The sequence below is a fragment of the Diceros bicornis genome, chromosome 32 (genome assembly GCF_020826845.1).
Source record: "Diceros bicornis minor isolate mBicDic1 chromosome 32, mDicBic1.mat.cur, whole genome shotgun sequence".
Taxonomy (NCBI): Eukaryota; Metazoa; Chordata; class Mammalia; order Perissodactyla; family Rhinocerotidae; genus Diceros; species Diceros bicornis.
Genome location: NC_080771.1, coordinates 6382767 through 6395329, shown reverse-complemented (window position 1 = coordinate 6395329; position 12563 = coordinate 6382767). Strand labels below are relative to the sequence as shown.

The 12563-nt window shown below is 45.8% G+C and overlaps 1 protein-coding gene across 1 annotated transcript in view; it reads right to left on the bottom strand.

Annotated features, from left to right (window-relative positions):
- CHD9 (chromodomain helicase DNA binding protein 9) overlaps window positions 1–11990 on the bottom strand; it is a 226208-nt gene extending 214218 nt beyond the window's left edge. The window contains exon 1 of the mRNA XM_058527805.1: window positions 11931–11990. The gene's annotated coding sequence lies outside the window, so the exon portion shown is untranslated. The remainder of the gene's footprint in view (window positions 1–11930) is intronic.
- Window positions 11991–12563: the final 573 nt, after the last annotated feature.

Below are 12563 nucleotides of genomic sequence, written 5' to 3'. Positions count from 1 at the left end.
ATCTACAGATTCAATGCAATCTCTATCAAAATCCCAATGACATTTGTTGCAGAAATAGAAAAAATCCATACTAACTTCCACATAGAATCTCAAAGAACCGCAAATATCCAAAACAATCTTGAAAAAGAAGAGTAACACTGGAAGACTCAACTTTTCTGATTACAAAACTTACTACAAAGATACAGTAATCAAAACAGTGTGCTACTGGTATACAGACAGACATATAGACCAACGGAATAAAATAAAGAGCCTAGAGATAAACCCTCACAAAAATGGTCAAATGATTTTTGACAAGGTGTCCAAAACCATTCAATGGGGAAAGGACAGTCTTTTCAACAAATGGCGCTGGGAAAACTGACTATCCACACGCAAAAGAATGAAGCTGGATCCTTACTTTATACCACATACAAAAATTACCTAAAATGGATCAAAGACCTAAACATAAGATCTAAAACTATAAACTCTTATGAGAAAACATATAAGAAAAGCCTCACGACGTTGGATTTGGCAATGATTTCTTGGACATGATACCAAAAGCGCAGGCAACAAAAGAAAAAACAGATAAACTGAACTTTATCAAAATTAAAAACTTCCGTGTATCAAAGGACACTATCAACAGAGTGAAAAAGCAGAATGGGAGAAAATATTTGCAAATCATGTATTTGATAAGGGATTAATATCCAGAATATATAAAGAACTCTTGCAACTTAACAGTAAACAAACAACTCAACCTGATTCAAAAATGGGCAAAGGACTTGAATAGATAATTCGGCAAAGAAGATATACAAATAACCATCAAGCACATGAAAAGATGCTTAATGTCACTAATCATTAGGAAAATGCAAATCAAAACCACAATGAGATCCTATTAGAAGGCTATTATCAAAAAACAAAAAAACCAGAAAATAAATGTTGGCAAGGATGTGGGGAAACAGGAACCTTTGTGCATTGCTGGTGGGAATGTAAAACGGTGCAGCCACTGGAAAAAGGTATGGCAATGCCTCAAAAAATAAAATATAGAATTACTTTATGATTCACCAATTCCACTCAGGGTATATACCCAAAAGAATTGAAAGCAGGAATATTTGTGCACCCATGTTCATAGCAGTATTATTTACAACAGCCAAAAGATGGAAGCAACCCAAGTGTCCCCTGACAGAGGAATGGATAAACCAAATGCTGTGTACGTATACAATAGAATATTATTCAGCCTTAAAAAGGAAGGAAATTCTGACATATGCTACAACATGGATGAATCTTAAAGATATTACACTAAGTGAAATAAGACAGTCACAAAAGGACAAATATTGTATGATATTCCACGTATGTAAGGTACCTAGAACAGTCAAAATCATAAGACAGAAAGTAGAATGGTGCTTGTTAGAGGCTGGAGGAAGGAGGAAATGGGGAGGAAATTAAAATTAATTAAACAATTAAATCCACTGTTTAATGAGTATGGAGTTTCGTTTATTTAGGAAAATGAAAAAGTTCTGGAGATGGATGGTGGTGATGGTTGTTTGTACAACAACGTAAATGTACTTAATGCCACTGAACTGTGCATTTAAAAATGGTTAAAATGGTAAATTTTATGTCCTGTATATTTTACCATACTTAAAAATATATATATATCTATATATATATATGAAAATAGAAGTGACCTAGCATCAGCCTTCCGAACTCTGAGAAGTTCGGCCCTCAGAGGCTGTCCAGTTAGGCCCAGTCAGCACCCAGGATATGGCCTTTCCCCTACTTCCTTTGTCTTGTCAAAACTTACGGCAGGTGCAAACAAGACCACAGACTGGTGTGGGGCGCCCCGTGTGTGCGGGCAGGATAGAAAGATGAATAAGGATGAGGATTGCTGGGGGAGGACACCGCCCCTTGCTCTGACACAGGGTCTGAAGTGATAAGGCTGGAAGGCAGGAGTGGGCACAGCGGGGGCTCTGCAGTTCAGAGGAGGAGGGGGACTTCTCGCCTGGCTGTCAGGCGGTGACACAGAGGAAGTGGGGTTTAAGGGGCGCTTGAGGGAATGAGGATGTGCAGATGTGTGAACTGGTGGAGGGCATTTTACGTGGGTCGTCTGTTTGGCTGGAGAATGGTGTGACTGCGAGGCAGAAGCTGGGAGAGAACGCTGGGTCGGCAGGAGAGAGGAGGTGACCAGGGAGAAGGTGACACAGTGCAGGCACATCTGCCACACAGGTCTGTCATCTTGGAAGGTGAGCATTGTAGAGGCATACTCGGCCTTGATTTGTAAACTTCTGGAGCCAGATCCAGAAGGAACTTGAATGCCAAACTAACAATAATCACAACTTCTATTTACAGAGGACTTACCATGTGCATCTTAATAACCCTCAGCGGTAGGTAGCAATATTGGCTCCATTTTCAGCTGAGAAAACTGAGGCCCAAGTAGTCAAACCACTGGCCTGGGGCACACATATGGCCAGTACGTGGCAGAGCTGGGGTACGAGCCTACGTGGGTCTCTAACTCTAATACATATAAGAAATGCCTCAGGAGCTGGTTTAAAGACAAATTCCATTCCTAGTGGCCAAACTGAGCAACAAAACAAATAAAATAGTATTGGATTATAACCCAGAGTATAAAATAAAATCCATGAGTCCATACCATCATAAATAAAAAGAAAAATTAACAAATAGGAGAGAAGAGGCAAATCTCCCACGCAGAAGAATTCCAAATCAATTATGTAGACACACTACCCTACAGGAGGGGAAATAGATCACCCCACTCCTTAAGGCTGGGCTGCTGCACTTAGTGACTTCCTTCCAAGAGTACAGTAGGGAACGGGGGAAACAGAGTAACTGTACAGTGGAGAAGCCTGACAAACACTCCCTCAGTCACGTGATCCAGGTCAGGATCAACAGTGGTTAAGTCGTGCTGATGTTAGGTAGGCTTGATATGATGTGATGAAAATAGCACTTTACTTCTGTGGTCTTCCTCTCCAAAACCCATAACCCCAGTCCAATCATGAGAAAAATAGCAGACAATTCCAATAGAGGGGTATTCAATATACTCATCAAAACTGTCAAGGTTAATAATATATAAAGAACTCACACAACTGAACAACAAAAAAACATACAACCCAATCAAAAAATGGGCAGAGGAAATGAACAGACACTTCTCCAAAGAAGATATACAGATGGCCAATAGGCACATGAAAAGATGTTCAACATCACTAATCATCAGGGAAATGCAAATCAAAACAACACTAAGATATCACCTCACACCCGTTAGAATGGCTATAATCACCAAGACAAAAAACAACAAATGTTGGAGAGGATGTGGAGAAACAGAAACCCTCATACACAGCTGGTGGGAATGCAAACTGGTGCAGCCTCTATGGAAAACGGTGTGGAGATTCCTCAAAGAATTAAAAATAGAGACGCCCTATGACCCAGCCATCCCACTACTGGGAATCTATCCATCGAACCTGAAATCAACAATCCAAAGAGGCTTATGCACCCCTATGTTCTTTGCAGCATTATTCACTATAGCCAAGAAGTGGAAGCAACCTAATTGTCCCTTGACTGACCATTGGATTAAGAAAATGTGGTATATATATACAATGGAATACTACTCAGCCATAAAAAAAGACAAAATTGTCCCATTTGCAACAACATGGATGGGCCTGGAGGGTTTTATGTTAAGTGAAGTAAGCCAGAAGGAGAAAGACAAACACTGTATGATCTCACTCATATGTGGAATATAAACAAACACATGGACAGAGAAAACTGTATTGTGGTTACCAGGGGCAATGGGGGTGGGAGGTGGGCACAAGGGGTGAAGGGAGTCATATATACGGTGATAGACAAACAAAAATGTACAACCCAAAATTTCACAATGTTAAAAACTATTAAAACATCAATAAAAAAAAAAAAAACTGTCAAGGTTATCAAAAACAAGGAAATCCTGGGGCTAGCCCAGTGGCATAGTGGTTAAGTTTGTGCGCTCCGCTTCGGTGGCCCAGGGTTCACAGGTTTGGAGCCCGGGTGTGGACCAAGGGATCATCAAGCCATGCTGTGGCGGCGTCCCATGTAAAAAATAGAGGAGGATGGGCACAGACGTTAGCTCAGGACCAATCTTCCTCACCAAAAAAAGAGAACAACAACAACAACAAAAAACCAAGGAAATCCTGATAGACTGTCACAGCCCGTAGGAGCCTAAGGAGACATGACAACTAAATGTAATGTGGTATCCTGGATGGGATTCTGGAACAGAGAAAGGACATTAGGTAAACACTAAGGGAATCTGAATAAACTGCGAACTTTAATTACTAATAATGTATCAATATTGGTTGGTTAATTATAACAAATATCCTATGGTAATAATATGTTAATAACAGGAGAGACTGGGTGTGGGGTATATGGGAACTCTCTGTACCACTGTCTCAATTTTCCTGTAAATCTAAACTGTTCTAAAAAAAATAAAGTCTGGGGGCCGGCCCCATGGCTTATCAATTAAGTGCGTGCGCTCCGCTACTCGCCTCCCGGGTTCGGATCCCGGGTGCGCACCGATGCACTGCTTGTCCAGCCATGCTGAGGTGGCGTCCCACATACAGTAACTAGAAGGATGTGCAACTATGACATACAACTATCTACTGGGGCTTTGGGGAAAAAAAGGGGAAAAAACAGGAGGAGGATTGGCAATAGATGTTAGCTCAGGGCCGGTCTTCCTCGGCCAAAAAGAGGAGGATTGGCATGGATGTTAGCTCAGGGCTGATCTTCCTCACACACAAAAATAAAAAATAATAAAGTCTATTAAAAGCAAACAAATTCCTGGGTTGAGCCTCAGAACCCCCGGCCCTCTGGTACACATTTGCACAGAGCTGTGAACGAAGCAGGCCCCACTCCCTGCCTGTTGACGGACTGAAGAAAAGCTGCAGATCCAGAAACATCTAGGGGGAGGGAAAGAGCTCACACCAAGGCCACTGCATGCCTCTCCTCCATCCGACTCCCTGAGGTTAGAGACTGTGCCTCTCTCATTAGACTGGCAGCCTTCCTAGTGTGAGAACTGGATGTCTCCTCTCAAACTGGGCAGCCCCTGAGGGCAGGGCCCACTTTTCCTCTCGAGGAGCTCAAGGGGGCCTCTCTCAGCGGCCCAGGTGCCACAGATTCTCTATATGCATGTTATCTTCCTTTTCGGTAAGTCAAGGTTCTTTATATGGGTGGGAAGAAAGGCCATGTACAAAATGTACATTTTTTAAGGCTGGCAAAGGTCTGCTTGCTCCAAAATAATAAGAATCCTAGCTCTTCAGTGAAGTATCACCAATGCTCATAAGCAACAAACTCAATGATTTGTTGGGTTTAGTGCCTTAAGCTTCCTCTCCAGCCCCATCACTCTCCAGCACCCCTGTACCCAAGGCCCCAGGCACAGCCAAGTGGTAAGGGTAATAACAGTTTAAAATTGTGAGGCTGCCAATTCTATAAACAGAACAACCCCCAAAATCCCAGCCAACTGCTTCTTGGTTGCAAGAAGTTGTTACTGGGAGGTACACAGCAAGTCACCCCAAAATGTGGGGAGAGTATATCGGTAAAATGCACACACAACGTCTGTGCTCACTGATCTGCAAAAATTCTTAAGGACAGGACAGGATGTGCCTCTGGACAAAGCAGGAAGAGCAAGGCCTGGAAATCAAATCAAGACTTGACAACGAAAAAACAAAAGGCCCACTGTATCGACATAAGCTGAAGGAATATTAGGCAGAGAAAAATGGTGATGTGTGAGGAGCTCAGAAAAAGCACGAAAGAGCAAGTCTTTGCGAGGCCATTTTTCTCCCACGTTGTCCAGGGTAGTGGGAACTCTGGAAACCCTTGAGCATTACAGGCAGCTCAGAGGGCTGGCCAGAGCTTCCCGGAATATGCTTTTGATACGGATCTTAAGGTTGGTCCAGGGAGCAGGAGGAAGGCAGAGGTGCGGTGATTGATTAGTCATGTCTACCGTGAGCACAGGGATGGGGAATCAGACCAGCAGTGCTGCTATCCTGGACCCTTGTATCCCTCAGAGGATACAAATATCTTAGGCCATCCTGGCTAACAAAATCACTCATCTTGCTCACCTTATTTGGATTCCATGAATACCAACCCTCTAACTGGAATTTGGCTTCCCAGGTGGACTTTCCTACAGGGGAAAGAATGTGCTGACAAGCTGACATAGAGTTTTCAGGCTGCTTTGCAGTGCTTCTCCTATTGTGATTTAATATATTTGTGGTCTGGCTTTCTCACCAGGCTCCTGTGAATTTGGTTAGTCTGTCCTTTCAGCCTGATCAGCTCCACGTGCACTAAAGGAGCCCTATCTCCGGCCCGCGAAGAATGAGCATCAGAAGTCTCCAGCGCCCTGTGACGCTGGCTCCGAGGGGCTCTCTCTGAGTGACCAGCCTGCCTCCTGACATCATTCTCTAGCTGCCCTTTGCCACGTCAATCGCCCCAACCACAGCCATGTACCCTGAGCCCAGAATCAGCTGTGTGAGGCCTGCAAAAAAAGTGCTACAGCAACAAAAATAACTTTACAAGTTCAGTTGAATAACAAAGAATAAGAAAGAGGCCCTGTGCTTGGGGGAAGATGCCAAGAACACACGATGGAGAATAGGCAGAAGGAATTGGCAGTGTTTAATCTAGGGCTGGGAAGACCCAGGAAGGCCAACCAGTTCCCTGTCATCAAATATCTGAAGGACCTTAGTGATGCAAAGGGGACAGATTTGTTCCCTGGGGCTCCAGAAGAAACTATGTCAACCAAGGGGCGGCAGAGGCAGGGTGACAGACTTTGGCTAGATAAAAAAGAGGAAACTTGGGGCTGGCCCTGTGGGGTAGCGGTTAAGTGCTCCCGCGCCACTGCGGCAGCCTGGGTTCGGATCCAGGGAGTGCACCGACGCACCGCTTGTCAGGCCATGCTGTGGCGGCGTCCCATATAAAGTGGAGGAAGACGGGCACGGATGTTAGCCCAGGGCCAGTCTTCTTCAGCAAAAAAGAGGACGATTGGCATCGGATGTTAGCTCAGGGCTGATCTTCCTCACAAAAATAAATAAATAAATAAAAGAGGAACCTTTTAAGGCAGATTTCCTTTAACATCAGTAATTCAAATATCTTCATTTCTTTTTTTGTTTGTTTGTCAAATTTGTGAAAAGCAGTGTAATCGTGCGATGAAGAACACAAACTCTGGAGCAGGACCACTTGGGTTCATTTTCTAGTTTGTCACTTGCCAGCTATATAACTGGGCAAGTTACTTAACTTCTCTATGCCTGTTTTCTCAGCTAATAATAGTACCTACCTCAAATAGTCCTTAACCCATGTGATTGTGGTGAGGATTAATTAAAATATACATGAAAAGTGCTTAGAATAGCACCCAGCACATACTAAGTGCTCCAGAAGTGGTGGTGACTATTATTTTTTCTCATATTTGCTGACCACCTATAGTATTATTTAATATTTTTCTTTAAGTAGACACATTATTTATATAAATTTATTTTAAAGGAAACTTTATATCACTACTGTAAATGCAAAGGCAGAAACACTTGCCATGTAGAGGTGGAAACTATAAAAATAAACATAAAACAAAACAATGTTACTAAATTTTAGCTAGCTACTGTTGCCTGTTCAATGCCCTGGATTTGAGGACTGCTATCTTTTCCATAAAAAGGGAGATGAGCAAGTGTTACAAGAACATTCTAGTACTTCATGGAGAGTCCTTTTGTTGACTGTAGTCAGAAGGAAGAGTCTGGCAAGTTCAAGGAAGTGAAAGGTCACTGGGCTGGACTCCTGCTCTGGGGAGAGAGAGCAGCAGAGTGCTGGAGAGGGAGGCAGGGCAGCAGCCAAGAGAGGGCTTAAAAAGGGAATCTGTACCTTTCCTAGTCTGAGATGTCATACTAGGCCCCCAGTGGTATGAGTAGCACACTTGAGAAACACTTTGTAGCCCACCTGTACTCGTCAGCATCCCCCAGAGGTCACCTGCAGACAGTTCCCAGCTGCCCTGGCTGCCTCTCCCTTCTTTCTGCCTGAAGGCAATTTCTGGCTGCAGAGTGTGTACTGCAGACAGTGTGCAGAGGCGCCAGGATGGGGAAGGGCTCAGGAGCAACCCTCCACCAATGAGGGGCAAGAGGTAGGGAAATACCCCAGCTTCCTAGCCTCTTTGTGAGACACTTCTGAGATGTGCTTCATACAATCTCTCCAAGGGTCCCCAGAGGGACTGAGCCCATAGCCCCACTGGTAACTCACTCATCAGCACATCCTTTATCGGCTCTCCTCCCTTCCCCGGTCCACTTCACTCTCATCGGGCTTTCTGGAATCACCTCCCAAATAAATTCCTGGCACCCAAATCCTTGTCTCATGATCTGCTTTTGGGGAAACCCCAACTATGACATAGTTTAAACTTCTGACAATGGAATGAGCTGTCCAGTGAGTAAGCTCCATTTTACTGGGGGCGGCAAATGGCTGAGAATGTTCAACAGAGATTCACGGGTCAGGTAAGGATTCAACTAGATGGACATGTAGTATCCTTCGGACCCTTAAGTCCCATGATTCTGCATCAAGAGTCAGCAAACTACAGCCCACGGGCCACAGCTGGCCCACTGCCTGTTTTTGTACAGTCTGTGAGCTAAGAATGGTCTTTACCTTTTTAAACCGTTGCAAAAAAAAACAGAAAAAGAATAACATTTTGTGACCCATAAAAATTATATGAAATCCAAATTTCAATGTCCATAAATAAAGTTTAAACACAGCTACACTCATTCATGTCCATACTGTCTATGGCTGTTTTTACTCTACAATGGCAGGCTTGAGCAGCTGCAACTGAAACCACATGGTTCACAAAGCTCCAAATATTTACTATCTGGCCCTTTACAGAAAAAGGGTTGCTGACCCCTGTTCAAGATCATTGTCCTGCAGGGACAAGAGGCAGACTGAGACCTGGGTGCCCTGCGGATGGGGAGGCTCAGTGTCAGAACTAGGATTTAGGGGGTAGTTTGCATCAGATCTTCACATCTCCTTTTTCCAAGCCTTTGTGATCACCTCACTCCTCCATCTGCCCTCTGCAGGTATCTGGGACTCTTTCAGTAAGGCATTAATGTTTTTATACCAGGAATATTTTTATTTTCAAAAAGACATGAGAATGTTTCTTCTCCACACTCTGCCACCTGTCCCAGGTGGTTCCATCCATGCTTGCTGGCTTCTGTAGCCCCTTAGTTACCGATTCCTCCTCAAAGCAAACCGAACCTTGAGCCCAGGACCACGTCCTGAGATCTCCGATCAATACTCAAACATCTGTTCAACATTAGATTAAGATGGGGGTGTGTGGGGGGTGGATTTTACTGCTTACTAGCAGTGTAACTTTGAGCAAGTCATTTACCGCATGGGGCATCAATTTCATCATCTGTCCAAGGCGGAAACGATCCTGCCTAGCCTGCCAGGATTACTGTGCTGATTGGATGAAATGAGAGCTGCCCAAAAAACAGAGCCACCTGGCCCCAGCTGCCCTCTCCAGTGTGTTATTGTACTATTGCTCCTCTGTTCCCTGTGACCACCACACTCCCTGTACTCTGGCTCTCCTCGAGTTCCCTGACCTTGCCAAGCTTTTGGCTACCTCTGGGCCTTTCCACATGTTGCTTTTTCTTCCTGAAACACTTTTTCCTCATCCCACCTCCTGCCTGGGTGCTTCTCAGCCTTTCTGAACCCCAGTCCAAGGCAGACTCTTTCTGTATGCCTTTCCATCTTTGTGCTTGATTCTTTCATTGCATGTAATGTCTAATTACAGTCGATTCTCCTTATTTGTGGCAGTTATGTTCTGTAAAGCTACCATGAACACAGAATTAGCAAATACTGAACCATTGCCCCTAAGGGAAAAACCTAAGGTTAGGTTTCCAGGAGTCTCCAGTCACATTTTCATCAACAGATCAATACCTAACCTTGTTCTATGTGTGTTTCTGTTTAAAGACACCTTATTTAATATAACCTGTTGATTCATTCACACTGAACTCACAGCCAACACCACTACAACTCACACCTGAACAAAGCTCATCTAACACACATTTTCTCTCTAAGGGACATCGCAGCCTTCTTGTGCTTAGGAACAGTAGGCAGCCTTTAGTAGTATGCTAGGGAGTGATTTTAAACAGTGAAATCACCAATAAAAAGCACAAAAATGTGAAAAACGTGGCACTAAACAGATCACAAAAAGGACTCCTGTTTACAGTATAAGAGGTGAAACAAGAAGGCAAAGTGTCACACTGTTTTGACCTCAGCTGGGAACGTGCATGTTGGGCTACTCAAATTTTTTGCCACTCTGCACACGTCCATGAATGACTGTGACAGTGCTATGGATATCGATTTGGGGGTTACAAATATGTTTCAGCAAGTAGGAGAATTCGTAAACACAGAATCTGCAAATGAGGATCACTGTACTTTCTTCTCATTTCTCCATTCACTAGAGTGTGAGCTCACTGAGGCTGGTTTACCTCTGTCTTCTCACCATTTTATCTCTAGCAGCTGGAAGACTGCCCGGCACACAGTAGGCTCTCAATGATAAATATATTTTGAAGGAGTCAATGCAGTGAAAGTGTTCCATTTGCAGCAATGACAGCTAGTGTTTGTGGAGAACGCACCCCAAGCTGCCCTGTGCTAAGTGTTCTCTCTATGTTCCTCACCCAACAAGGGAAACAGCAGATGATTGCACTTTTGCAAATGGGCTCCGCAGTCAGACAGCCTGGGTTCAAATATGGGATCTGCCTCTCATTCATTATATTACCCTGAGCAAGTTCCCTGGCCTCTCTGAGCCCCAGCCTCGTCAGCTATCAAATGGGGGTAATTACAGCTCTACCTGGCGGATAATGGTGAGGAGACAACGCGATAATGCAGAGAGCATTTAGCACAGTGCCTGGCCCAAGTACGTCCTTAGAAAACATTACTGATTATAATGGCAATTCTACGAGTGTTATACGATCGTACCCATTTCGCAGATGAGGGAACTGAGGCTAGAGGTGGTTTCATGGGTTCTCGAGGGTCACACATAAGGAAAGGCTGGCTCTGGGGACTCCAGGCCCATGCTGGTAACCACTTTGTTGTTATACAAATATAAGGGGTCATATTTATTAGTTATAAGGGCTCTTATTCTGCCTGCTCAGCTGCATTTACCAAAATGATGAGGGCAGCTCCAGTCCGTCCTCAGACTTTCTGTGGGATCAGAGTAAGAGGAACACCCCCTTCTCCGTCTTCTCTCATATTCCACATCAGCGTCTCTGTTCCCTGCCCACTTTCACGGTCAACGCTTTCAGAACCACCCCCATTGGGAGGGAGGGTGTTGGTTTGTTATCTGGGGTCTGCCAGCTCAGAGGCACGTTAAAGCAGCAGGAGAAGGGGAAGAATCAGCATTCTGGGCTGCAACAAACGCCCTCAGGTTTTCTCTAACCCTTCGGGAATAAGGGTCCTCAGACCTGGCTGCTAGCTGGACTCTCCCAGGAAGCTTTCCTATATCCAGATATCCAGGCCCCAACCCAGACACTTACATCTGAGTCTCTGGGGTGTGGAACTGGGGCATCAGCATTTTTTTAATGCTCCCCAAGCGATTCCAATGTGCAGCCAAGTTTGAGAAATGGGGCTCTGGATCTTTTCTGCGCTTAGCTCCAACGCTGAAGTCGCTCTGGGCAATGGTAACTCTTGTTTCCTTTTAGGACTTGCTGTTAGGGGATTTGGGCGTGCTTTCCAGGGGCACAGGCTAAGGCAGCATGTCTGTGTGCAGCGACCTGGTGTTCTGCTCTGCCCCTAGGCCCAGCCTGGAGACTGCGGGTCTCCGGGTCCCCTTAGGCAACAACACGTGTGGCCGCTCCGACTGCTCTGCTTATCCCTGTAGACCGCACGCAGGGCGCGGCGGCCGCCACGCTGCCCACCCCAACCACAGAGGCGCGAGGAACAGGCCCGGGGCTCAGGAAGCCTACCTTGGCTGCGGCGCTGCCTTCCAGTCCCCGGGATCCTGGGGCTCAGGTTCGGTCTGTCGCCGGCTCCGCCGTACCTTCCTCTGCGCCCAGGAGGCGCCACTAGAGCGCAGGCGCCACCTAGTGGGCGCGGGGCGGCCGCGCGGGGACCCGGCTGGGCGGTGGGAGCGCAGCCCGGGCGGAAATGCAGCCTGGGCTTCCCACGTGGGCGGTTTCCAACGCGCTGCGAACCCCGGGCGCAGATCCGGGCTGGGTGGGCCCACCTTCGCTCCCTAGAGGGCGCTGGGAACTGCGCTTGCTGAACTTTCTCTTGGGGGCACGGAGGGGCAGCCAGGCCCTGGCTCCTGGCCTGGGATCCATGCTGCGATTTTCCTGGCTGGACTCAGAGATCTTTCTTTTCATCCAAAAGCTTTCAGTACACCCCAATTTGGCAGAGCCTCTTGTTAAAATATGCTGGGAGCATCAGAAGATGCAGGGGACTGGGTTTCTCTCAAGCCTAGGGAGGCCTTTCCCCTACCAGCAACCGTTTATTATTGACACCCCTCCCATCCTGCCCCCGCTTGCCCTCCTACCCTGTTCCCTCTAGTCTCTTTGGTTGAACTTGATGAAAACACCCAGTTTGCGTCAGACCCGGTG